The 13,609-nt window shown below is 32.6% G+C and overlaps 1 non-coding gene across 1 annotated transcript; it reads right to left on the reverse strand.

Moving 5' to 3' along the window:
* On the reverse strand, nucleotides 1-74 carry Trnai-aau (transfer RNA isoleucine (anticodon AAU)). The gene has a single exon. It is a non-coding gene; the product is annotated as a tRNA-Ile (tRNA).
* Nucleotides 75-13,609: the final 13,535 nt, after the last annotated feature.

Genomic DNA, 13,609 nt, shown 5'->3' on the forward strand with positions numbered 1-13,609 from the left:
TGGCCCATGGGGGGATCGAACCCACGACCTTCGCGTTATTAGCACGACGCTCTAACCAACTGAGCTAATGGGCCAATTGTGAAATCTAGAGTTTTGTTCACTGTTAACTAACCTCTAAATTTGCAGTTAACTTTTATTTATCGATAACTAATGGGTGTAAAACTGAGATAACCCTTGTTAGAGAATAATTCCATGGGTCAAGTGAAAGTATCCAAGCATGTCCTCCAACGCTGCATGAACATTCGCGCTTCGTAGTTTATGTGCGTTATTACCGGATGTTTAAAAATAATCTTATCAATTTCCGGTAGTTGAAATAGTTAAATTAAAAACCTACTTTAAACATGTTTCATATAGTTTTAAACGACATTTAAACTATTTTCAATAAAAAAAATTCATTGAAAATAGCAAGTCTCAACTGATTGTTGGAACAAGGGTAAATTACGGTACGGTCTTAATTGATTTGTCGGCCAATTGTTTTAGCTATTTCTAAAATTATCATTATATTTAAATATTTAAATTATATCTTAATATATTTAAATTATATCTAAATTTTAAAATTCGGGAGTTTATGTTACACAAAAGGCTACTTGCTAGCAAAATATAGTCTCTATTAAACTAATATATGCCCTTTCCGTATTGTTATGCTAATGTGAAACAATTGTCATTTGCAATAGCTTGTATTATTTCACACGCGAAAGCATTGCATGAGAATGTAATCCTAATATTGTTATGCCCTACGACAGTATAGTTTTAAATAAGCTTAAACTTTTGTGTCATGTTTTGAAAATAGATTTGGGATTTTTTTACATTTTCTCAGGAAACTTCTGAGGAGATAAGTCATTCTTTATGTTGTAGATATAAAAGCAACAAATAAAATGTATATAATGTAAATTGGTAGTTTTATTTACAAACAAATATAATCAAATATAAACAAATATAATATAAACGGTCTCAAACGAATATAATCTTGGATGAGTGGTACACTATTCGTTTTGCATAGAAACCGAACCTTATCAAATAGGCATTTGTGCATAGCCCCCCAAGTGAATCATAATAATATAGTTCCCAACTAATATATACAGTATCTATAAATTGGGCATTTGTGCACGGCCCACCTTGTGTATCATAATAATGTAGTCCCCAGGTAATATATCTATAAAAAAGATATTTGTATCATTTCATATCTATAAAAAAGACATTTGTGCACGGCCCCCCTAGTGTATCATAATAATATCGCCCCCACTAATATATATCTTTATAATATGCATTTGTGCACGGCCCCCCTAGTGTATCATAATAATATAGTCCCCAACATTGTCTAATTTAGTTAAATATACAGAGTGTCCCGGAACTCTCTACCAATATTTTAGGGCATTGCTCCTGGGTAAGAAACATACCTAAATATCATATTTAAATTATCCGGAAGTCCTTAGTTACTAACACAGCCGCCATTTTGCTTTTTTCAGTTATTAATTTTTTTCTAAATAATGGTTAAACATACGAAATGGAAACTTTGCACAAACATTTATGACAACTAGACAAAGCTACCAAAAAATAATGACGATTTTTCAAATTCATAAAACAAAATGGCAACCATTTAAAATTTTTGTAAAATCAACGGTTTTTGAGTTATTTAAGAAACAAAATTTTAAATGGCCGCCATTTTGTTTTATGAATTTTAAAAATCGTCGTAATTTTTTTGTAGCTTTGTCTAGTTGTCATACATGTTTGTGCAAAGTTTCCATTTCGTATGTTTAACCATTCTTTAGAAAAAAATTAATAACTGAAAAAAGCAAAATGGCGGCTGTGTTAGTAACTAAGGACTTCCGGATAATTTAAATATAATATTTAGGTATGTTTCTTACCCAGGAGCAATGCCCTAAAATATTGGTAGAGAGTTCCGGGACACCCTGTATAGTTAATTTAATTTAGTTAAGTTATTTAGTTAATTTGGTCCCCAACTATAAAATAGGCATTTGTGCACCCCCCCCCCCCCAGTGTATCATAATAATATAGTCCCCAACTAATACAGTTTATATATATCTATAAAATAGGCATTTGTGCACGGCCCCCTAGTGTATCAAAATAATGTAGTCCCCAGCTAATCTATCTATATCTATAAAAGAGGAAGTATGTATGTATGTATATACCCTATGGACTCCGAAACCGCCCGACGGATTGTAATGAAACTTTCAGGCATTATTAAGCAATGTTCAAGGATAGTTTGTGTAAAGTTTGGTGCAGGTCCGTCTAAAGGGTTTCGCACCAGAGGGTTTTAAGGGATCAAATGTCAGACTTTTGGAACTACAATGTTTACAAATAAATATAATTTACTAGCTGGCCCGACAGACGTCGTCCTGTCCTAATGTGGTTTTTCAATGCTCGTTCATTTTCAAGATGAGCTCGTTCGCATGGCTCAATCACGTCCTGGTTGATGTTCGTTTGCTACGCTTACTCACCTTTAGGTTGCAAATTAGCTGTTGTCATAAAATACAAATAATAATAATAATAGTACTGCACCCTGTTGGTAAACATATTAACTTTTTAATGCTATTGAACATCACAGAATCAAATTGTTTAGTTGAACCAGTAGTTAAGATTCTTTAATTACATTTAAATATGAGTACTCATAAGGTTATCATGGGAAATTCCAGAGCCACTGGGGCTGAGCTCTTTTGACGGATCTGCACCAAACTTCACACAAACCATCCTTAAATAATGCTTAATAATGCCTGAAAGTTTCATTACAATCTGTCGAGCGGTTTCGGAGACCATAAAGGACAAACAAACATATATTGGATTTTATATATATGTAGAAGAAAAGCAGATGTTTACTTTCACCAACTGATTTGTAGGTTTGAATAATTACAACATTCTGTATTAGTCATGATTTGAAATAGTGCCACACTGTTTCCACAGAACGCAGCACAGAAATCTATTTTACTTTTTGATAAGTCAAAATTTATTAAACCCCAATCGCAGCACTCAACAACGTTTAAATTCTCCACTATTAAATATGTAAACATAAAAAGTAATAACCTTTATCAAAGTATTATAAACAATAAAAGGGATGGCAATGCCTTAATATTTTTATCTTTTGTTCTATACCCACACAATCTAACATAAATTATCATGTGAATAATAATCGTGCGTGCTATCTCAGGTATTCAAATACCTCCCAATTTTGTCATTAACCATTACTGTCATTAAAAGAAAAAACTCCAATAAAACTAATGCAAAACTTGAATCCACCCAAGCTGTGCAACGGAACCAGACTGACGATTAAAAAAATGACATCAAACTTGATCGAAGAAACAATCGTCTGTGGTGGTAAGTTTTAAAGGAGAAATAGTCTTACTCCCATGAATACCGACGATTTCATCCGAATTACCCTTTGAATTCAAGCGAATACAATTTCCTTTGCGTCTTGCTTTCGCAATCAAGGCACAAAGCCTGACTATCTTCGGATTAAATTTTGAAAATGCATGCTTTTCACACGGACAGCTCATGTGGTGGTAGGTACGCCTAAAAACTTATAGGCCTAGCCTATATTTATACACCTAATGAAAAAACCAAAAACATTGTTTATCTACTGGCAATAAAGTAAAATAAGTATTCTATTTTTGTTTTTGGTAAACATTTTTGTTTTTTGTATACATTTTTTATTATTTATCAAGACGAAATTACCATTAAAAATAATAGTTGTTAGCGCAGCAACTCGTGCCGGGTGACTGCTAGTATATTTATAAAAACTCATGCGTTAACATAGGTATATGGTATATGGTTAAACTATAAGTTTATTTTTGCATATCGGCGCAATGACGAGTTGGAGTTGTTTCATAGGATGTTGATTGTTTATTTTCTGCACAATGAGAGCAAATGAAACTAGCAATGTAAGAAATCTTTTACCTCCCTGCCCCAGTGTCCCAGTGGACATTAGAAGAGCAACATCTGGCCAGAAGTGTGTTGAAACTAAGTTGTAACTAGTTTCGAACCTCAATTCTCCTCTTTTCATTAACAACACGGGAACCAAACCCAAACAAGATCTATGCTACGCAATCTGTGATAGTAGTGCTAGTTTCGTATTGATTTGTTTTGGGACATAACACGTCCATGTCCACTAATGTTTAACTACATTTGCTGCAAATGTTCAATAACAACTTTACTTCAAGTCCACAGAATTAGGTAAGGATGTATTCAATCAAATATTACCTCTATAGTTTACAAAATACAAAAGTATTTCACTTGTTGTTTAGCCGTGGATCTTCCTGAACATATAACTTGGTAAGTACATCGTTCACGTAAATATTTAGTAAAAAAAAGGAAACTTCAATCACCACTATGATCCAAAACGATGGATGCCCAACCCAAAACAGCAGAGTTATTGACATATCAGATATTAGCTTTGACGGTTTATGATCATATCCGGGATATAAAATCTTGTTACACATACAAAGAATGAAATTACGTTTACTTTTTCATATAAATTTGGTATTTTTCCCACATAAGAACGTAAACCCTGTCATTACGTCCTAGTAATAAATCTACTCTTCCCCAAAAAGACCCATTAGGCTGTTCTTTACCTCCCATCTGTCTTCCTAACAACCAAAGCCTCTTTTTGTCATCGTCTTTCGTTACAGCAATCTTATCTGTTATAATGAGGGATGCGATTTTTATACCTTTAAAACACCTTTGTTATAAAATATTAGCGGCAATATAAGAATGTTAAAGGTTATGTTTCACTCTGAATCTAAATAAATCAGCCAACCAAACAAACGAATATAAATATATTTACGAAATCGCTAATAATATTGTGTTTGCGTGGGATGTACTTAAGAAAAACAATTTTGAGAATAAACAATGATTAGATTTTATAATTACATCCCTCTTAGGATCTTAGGACATTTCCTTTACAGGATGTTTAAGGACACTGTTAGTTATAAAGGAACAGTTATAGATTTGTCGATTTTGTTACAAGTCACTAAGGTGTCAACTAGGTGAATATAAAAGATTATTGACGGAATGTTAAAATTATTTTATTTACGAATCATTTGTATTGTCTGGATCAAATTTTATCGTCTACTCTATTGTTTAATTGGCGGATAAAAGTGTCGCAAAAGTTTGCCATTTTATATGCGAATGCATATTGTAAAGAAACATAAAATTGATTGTTTGATTCCTTGTAGCACGTGCCAGTAAGACACTGGCTATTACTGTACAATCATCAGACATCGGTATTGTCCGGATCTGACATACAAACAGGCAATGTGTGGTATGATTATACAGTCATACAGTATAATGTATAATGTAGAATATACATTATATAAACAGTATAAAGTAGAAGCCACGAGATGTCAATGTATGATCAGAGGTCGAAACAAACAACTCTCAGTTTTCAAAATTGTTAATATTGTTGTATAATATTTTAGCTGATTACATGCTATAATATTTTTTACGTAAAAACACTCAAGCAAATATCATATTTTATAGAAAAATACGTACGATGTAAGTAGACAGTATACCATAGTTTTATAGATATAGATTATAGTAGTTCCTAAGTACAGGACACTCTTGAGGTAGGCTTGTGATTATTTGACTGTAGTGGAAATATACAATTTGCCAGACTGAATGGCAGACTCTGGGGATCTCGTATTATCATGTTTCCCCGATGTCAAACTGTTGAGTTATGTTTAACTTCTCTGTTGCAGGTGAGTGGTTGAATATGGAGCTGTTGACAATTGCGTAAGTTAAATCCATTCCAATTAAACGACCTCTTAAAATAATATTCGACTTGCTAAAAGAATATTTGTTGTACATTTGTAGTTATATTTATCTATATCCAATTGGTCAAAATAAATGAACGATTAATTTTCTGTATCTAAGAATAGTTGTTTTTTGTCTTTAAAAGAAAATCACATTTCTTACATTATCAATTGATTGAGATGCTGGTTCTAGTAAGAAGGCGATTTCGATATTTGGAATCGAACCCCGAGCCTCCTGGTCGCCTACCGGAGCTTATTATGAATCCACGTTTCCACATCTAAAATAATTTTAGATGGTAACTGGTAATCCATCGCAACTTTGTTGACTTTATAAAAAAAAACCATAATTGTCGAATCTATAATTTTAAGGTCCTGAGATGGTAATTTATACCATGTTAATTACACAGAGGGTCCAGCTTTAACTTGATGATCTTAAACGGGTTATTTGTTGAAAAGGAGGTACTTAAATATAGTATAAAATGTTATTATAGTAATGACTCGTGGAATGATTTACTGTATGTGCGATAAAATCTATTGCACAAAAATGTAAATTTTCTACACTCTTTTAGAACATAATACATTAAGTTTTTATCGTTAGGTAGTACAGTAGAATCGTTAGGTGTACGTATAGATACGTATCCACGTGTTTAATTTTTTTTCGTGACGGATCCGCTTGCACGGACGACAGACCGAATTTTCATCTGGTGATATCACCCCAAAAACAAAAAATATCAATAGTATTTAACTTTTTTTATATAATTTCATGTATTTAAATTTACATATTAGTAACTCCGTGAGTTGTTTTGTATGGACCGAAAATTGGCATATTACATAACTTACTCTATATAAGGTATAAGAAGTTGATGTAACTGAATTTTCTGCACAGAGGATGATTTTAGTGCGTTTCCCACCAGTCTGCCCACAACACAAATTGCACAAGGTGTGCATGCCTTTGCTGAGCGTGGCGCATGTAAATCAATGTAACACGCTTCTTAGCTGTTCTCCACTCAACCTCAAGCAATTTGTCGATTTACGTTTACTTTTTACATTGAACACTTAAGTATAGTTTTTATTTTTCTTCTGCACATTTGTATTTTGCTCAGTTTTAAATCATAATTTTGATTTAAAATTTGATTCATGCAAACATCTAGGTTAGGTTAAGTGATTTTCCTATTATACACTATGTTGAAACAAAGTATATTATAATGTATTAGATTAAAGTATTACTTGTAAACTTAATTTGCCAGTTGATAAGAGCTAATATACCGTGCAATGCGAATGAAACCACAATAGTGGGCAGATTGTGCATCTTTACAATTAATTGTGACCGTCACAATGAGCAGCTCCGGAATCCCAGTTATCATAATGTCTCCTAGAGCCTTCCCACTTTATAATTGTCTATCTTGTACTCAATATCACGGGATTGTGCTGGTTACGAAAAAATAAGTTAGAATATTAGCTGCAAAATTGTGTCAGATGTATTAACCCATTACACTCAAAGGAAGGATAATTTCAATAAACTGATTCTCAAAATAGTGTTTACTTTCCTTTAGAAAAGTGTAAATTTACATTATAAAGTGTCAGTAAAATACGTGTTAAAAAAATTATCGTTAAGTTTTATCTTAGTAAAAAAAAATACAATTCATGATTTGTTTTAACATTGCCATATTGTTGCCACATACCTCCAATGCGATCGATATACTGTGATGGATTTTTCCTTATATGTAAGAAGCTATTAACGGGCACCGAAAGCCTTATACAGACTTTGTCCTACTTTTTTCATTTTGATGTCCAAAAAAGTAAAAAAAAAACACTATTTGTTAAAATGGTTTATACATTATGTAATATCTTAATACAGCAATTTTGGTCTGATTGGGATTAAATTTGAGCATGTCCCTGTTGCTCGAATTCGAGCAATTGCTAAGTATTAAAGGCGTTATTTTAAAACAAAAGCAGTCATAATTTCTGATGACTTAAAAAGATTCAACTCTAAGATTTTGGAAATACTTATAATGTAGGTACATAGCAGATCGATATAATCACAATTTCTTGTAAATATCTTATCATTTTTTTTAAGCTGATCTTGTTTTTTAGTGTTTTCTACAAATAGCCTTACTCATAGCCGCATTAGGTTACCCATAATAACATTAAAAAATTCTAAAAAAAAAACATTTCTATTTATTCTCCTTGGTGGTGTTCTATGACTGTCCTATGTTTCCATAGTTTGCAAATGGGTTCTTTAAATGATTAATAATAAATGCAGCACAATGTTAATTCTGTTTTCTTTTTAAGATATCAATTTATCCAGGCTCTCTTACCTTTTTTATTGTAATATTTACGCCAACCAAAATTCAAATAGTAAAAATTTCATTTCAACCAAGACAGTAAATGTTTGTAGCAAACTGTTAAATTAGCAAACTTATTGACGGTTTACAACATATGTTCTTATTCTCACTTTTAATTTCTGACAACAGCTGGAATTTCAAAACAATTTTTGTTTCCCATGTTAATCTTATGGAGAAATACAAAACTTTAAAGGGCCCCAGGGCCTCACTCTATAATTATTTCACAAAAAAAGTTTCCTGCACAACTTTCTGTTACGCTCTTTCCAATGACACCAAAAACATGTCAATCGGTTCAGTAGTTTCGGAGGAGTAATTGTCACAAAAATCCTGCTTGCGTATTAAATAAGTATAGATGTGCAGAAGTGGATAAACTTGATTGGGTCTGCGATCCAGCAAGATCGGGTAATGGAGACAGTGTTATGTGTTTTAAAATTGTTCGAAATTGGATAAAAAAAACAAATTACCCTTAAAACATAAATATTCCCAATGTAATTAGCGATCATGTATTGCCAAAACTATCACAATTTTGGAAATTGAAGTATTTTTGTATGATCAAAGGTAATAGAGAAAAAAACATTGTACATTTTAAATTCCCTTGGTGGTTTTTTATGAATGGGATTTTAGTTATTCATTCATTAGTTACTGGACTATTTCTGACTTTGGCCTCGTGAGCTTAAATTTTGTATTCTTGTTACATTTATTATTATTTATTTACTATCAAATAAATAAACTGAACTTCCGATATAGGACGTGGCGCTTTTCCACTAAGAGTAATTCATAATTAAAATAATATAAATCACTGCCTTTTTCTATAACCAATGGCATATGTGTTAAATTATAGATGGATTACAACAGATCAAAATATTCTCTTCTGTACCCTGTTCACGTCGCAAAACTTGGGTGCAAAAGCTAGACGAATTTATTTAAGTCTATGTAAGTACTATTTATTTCTTCATATTCACCAACAGTTTATAGATGTTTTGCTAACGCACTGGTTGTTTTGTTCAATAAAGGGGAATGCTATTTGAAAATCAATTCCGGGAGTGAGAAAGATAAACAATGTTATCCCGGGCGTTAAACACTGAATTGAAAAACAAGTCGAAATTTCCCTGTGTGGTTTGTTGGGTTATTCCAAAATCATCGGTATAATACAGTGTTAATTTATAAATTCCGAAATTAAGATTTACCACACCAGTACGCTTATAAAGTATATATTTACTATTGAGCCTTGTTAATGAGTGATTATTTATTACGAAACTTGATATAATCTGCATGTATTAAATACGATGACTTCAATTTACGATCAATACACTTTTTATCCATCAGAAAAAAGTGATTTCAGCTCCCTAAAGGCGGAGTTTTAACGATTTCTCTTCTCCATAAAGCTTTTTGCGTTAAGTTTCCTTGAAGCTTTCAGTTACGACAGATAAATTGATTTAAAAGTCAATAAATCAAGCTTTTAACTTACTCCGTCACGGATTATAAATTTCATTATTGCTTTGTAATGGCTAAAGAGATATTTTTGATTGTTTTTTTAAGGTATGCACGTCTTTAAAAAAAGTATTTCTAATTCATTTATTGTAGTACAACATGATAAAATAACCGGCGTGGCATGACTGTTGTAAGACTTCTTGTACTAATGCCGAAATTCCCCTAAGAACGTAGAGTAGTAACATATAGGTAAAGCTGATTCATTTCCCCTCAACTTATGGTGAAGTCACATGAACCATTTTGACATGTCGACAATTGCTTAATATATATACAATACATAAATGTTCCCTTTCAAAGTAACTTAGTTCGTCCTATATTATAAATAATATAAATGAAATCCTAATATTTAACAATGTTTAGTTTAAAAGTATAAAAAGCCCTTTGTTGCGACAAAGCTACGGATTCAACCCTAGTGGGTCTTTTGTATCTCCATAATCGGATTTAGGCCTTGATACAATTTTAATAAGCTTAATTTCGCATAGCTTAACATGGCTTAAATGTAAGTCTTCATAATTTAAGACTTGATTATTTCAAAATATATGGTAAAGGTGCTAAAATTCTGCAACAGAATTATTTTTACTGTGAGCATGTATTTACTGTGAGCATGTTTTCACTGTGAGCATATATTTGCTGTGAGCATGTATTTATTCCAAAGCCCAATAATACATTTTTTCCTAGGACTTTTATGTTTATCGGGCCTTGGCTATTTAATAAACTGGCAAATAACATTAAAACCTCAAGGAACAAAAAACATTTTCTAAAAAACCTTAAGAAATGGTTGCTTGAACTTGATGAAGTTGACTCAATATTAAATATTCAGGCATAATTTAGTTGTTTTGTGTATTATACATTTTTTTTATATATGTACAGTTAATACAATATCAGTTTCATATTTTTTCAAATAAATTCAAACATCTTTTGTAAAAAGAATAATAGTGAGCTGGGCTACTATTTGATTTTGTTGAGTAAGTTAAATATAGTAGAGTAGGTTTAAGATTTTACTTATTGTGAAAACTGAACAGATGATTTGTTTATTTTCCAACTACTGTAGGCTATATTATTTTTAAGTGAGACTGGTTTTTTAATATTCATTATTGTCTAACGCTGATTTTTTTTGTTGTTTTAAAAATTAAAATGGAACCTCCAAACAGTTATAGCCTTGGAGGCCCTAAATTTTCACTTTTCTGTGTACTGTAGCATAAAACCACTAATTTGCTTTCAATTGTTTTGTATAAATTAATTATCTTTATAATACCTAGTATAGATAAACTAATCAATGTTTGTCTTGATTTTCTGTAACGGATTGCACATATTGTAAAGCCTTTATTAAAAAGAGAAAGTGAGCATGTATTCATTGTAAGCATGTAATCGCTGTAAGCATGTATTCACTGTTAGCATGTATTCACTCTGAGCATGTATTCACTGTGAGCATGTATTTGCTGTGAGTATGTATTTGCTGTGAGTATGTATTTGCTGTCAGCATGTATTTACTGAGAGCGTGTATTTACTCTGAGCATGTATTTACTTTGAGCATGTTTTTACTGTGTGCCAGTATTGCTTTGAGCATGTATTTGCTGTGAGCATGTCTTAACTGTGAACATGTTTTTACGGTGAGCATGTATTCGCTGTGAGAATGTATTAACTGAGAGCATGTATTCACTGTGAGCATGTAGTTGCTGTATGTATTTACTGAGAGCACGTATTCCCTGTGAGCATGTTTTTACTGTGAGCATGTATTCACTGTGAGCATGTACTTGCTGTGAATATGTATTTGCTGTGAGTATGTATTTGCTGTCAGCATGTATTTACTGAGAGCGTGTATTTACTCTGAGCATGTATTTACTTTGAGCATGTGTTTACTGTGTGCCAGTATTGCTTTGAGCATGTATTTGCTGTGAGCATGTCTTAACTGTGAACATGTTTTTACGGTGAGCATGCATGTACCTATTGAGACATAACTGAGTTTAGTGTTTAGAGAGGGTTAGTTGTGATGTGAGCGTAGGACTGACTTGAGGGAGGTAAATGTGAGGAGGGGGAGGGGTGACCACAGGCTAGTTTGAGTTGATCGGACTGCGGTCATGTGAACAAACCCAACCTTCAACGAACCTTCCTGTCTTATCACCATCTCCAACAATTTGTACTTGCTCATTCAATTTTTTTGGGTATCTTTACATTGTTAGCGGTTCCGTATGTTCTAAATATTTCAGTTTTGAGCAACACCGGAAAAAAATGTATACTGTATCGATGATATTCGATTTTTTGTGTGTTTATTACTGGTACGCCCTTTGGCACTGGATAGAGTATTATAAAAGTAATGGTGAATTTTGATTCTATTACATTTTAAACGAAACCATAGTCAACGTGTGTCAGCAATAGTGATAAATAACATAACATTCGTAACCTACGTATTTATATTGAGTATATAACAAGTGAATAACAAATAATGTTACCTTTTCGTTGATTGCATTACAGGGTTTTATTGTTTTAGTTTTATTTTTGTACATTTTGTTAATCTTAAGTAAAATATTCATGTAGAAAAATACATTGAAATATGTTACAGGTTTGCTTCATGTCTATTTTCACAGCTTAAGACAATATATCACTTAAGGAAAATCAATTTCATAAGTTTGTTTCATTCAGGAAAATAACATCTCGGAACACAAAGTGGCCCCTAGAAAACACATACAAAGTAATAAGGACACATTTTATGACAGTGCTGAAACAGCCCCACGTGCAAGAGGGAATTGAAACGGAAAATCCACGGATGTCAAAACATAAGTGGAAAGAGGAAATATTGACTCAATAAAACCTCTTAATTACCAGTATTTTACTTAGAATTGAGTTCATTTAAAGACAGTTTTCAAACGTAAGAGCAGTAATCTTTTACATGCGACAATCTATTGAAATTATAGAGTTAAGGTAAGCTAAGGTATTAGGCTAATTAATTAATTCTTACGAACTTAATAAACAAACCTCATTTTTTGAGAATTTCCATGTTTTTACTTGACACGCCCAAGGAATATTTATGAGAATTGAACATTTGAATTGTTTCCCAGGAATCATTTTTCCAGCATCCTATGCGCGTGCTTTGTGTGGTTGTGGAACCGGGAGCTTTATCAAAAATTGCTTTGGGAATGACAAATTACCAAGTTTTAACTGCATATTTAGAGGGTTGGTTGTAGTAATTAGTAACCTAATGTAAGTTTTAATAAAAGGCAACTATATTGTTTTTAAATTTATAGCACTAGTGGGGACAAAATGTATTTACTCTCTTCAGGTCTTATCGTGTAGAGGCTCGGCTACTACTGCTACAATGTACAGTATTGGCCTAAATAAAAGCCGGTTGAATGAGTTATGCTATACTTGAAATGACGTAAAAGCTTTAAGTAAAGTTCATAAAATTCAATAAAGCTCTTAGTAACGGTAGCGATACTTGGAACTTCGTTAACTGATAACATTTTCCACACGCTAGACTTAAGTGCACATTTATTCATCGAAATGCGACCAACTGTGCTGAATTTGAAAATTAATTTATGATTTAAGTTTAATTATTTATCTATCCAAAAAAACATGGAACCAACTGATAAAAACTTTAACGGCAACCCACTTAAACATTCATACATCTTTATTTTATATGGCATGTAGTCAATTTGCTCAATTGAAAGATGTATTTTATTTATTTACTCGTTAAGGACTGTTCACACCGGCGTAGCCAGACGTATTAATACTTTTTCGAAATACGTAGCTGACGTAGCTCTAAATGTAATTCATAGAGGGTGTTCACACCGGCGTATTAATACGTGAGCTACGGAAGCTACGGCGCTGCCGCTACGCCGGCTAGCTACGCGTAGCTCGCATCGCCGAATACGCGCATGCGCACTAGCACACCGGGCTGTCACCGCCACCCTCCCTACACCTCATAATTAATTTATTAGTGGTAAATGTTGGACTATAACATAAAAGTTCACTTAAAACTATTAGAGTGAAATATTTTTATCAATTCAGGGTACT

Source organism: Macrosteles quadrilineatus, unplaced genomic scaffold, assembly GCF_028750875.1.
Source record: "Macrosteles quadrilineatus isolate MER2022 unplaced genomic scaffold, UCM_ALF_1.0 Scaffold_36__1_contigs__length_1205136, whole genome shotgun sequence".
Lineage (NCBI taxonomy): Eukaryota > Metazoa > Arthropoda > Insecta > Hemiptera > Cicadellidae > Macrosteles > Macrosteles quadrilineatus.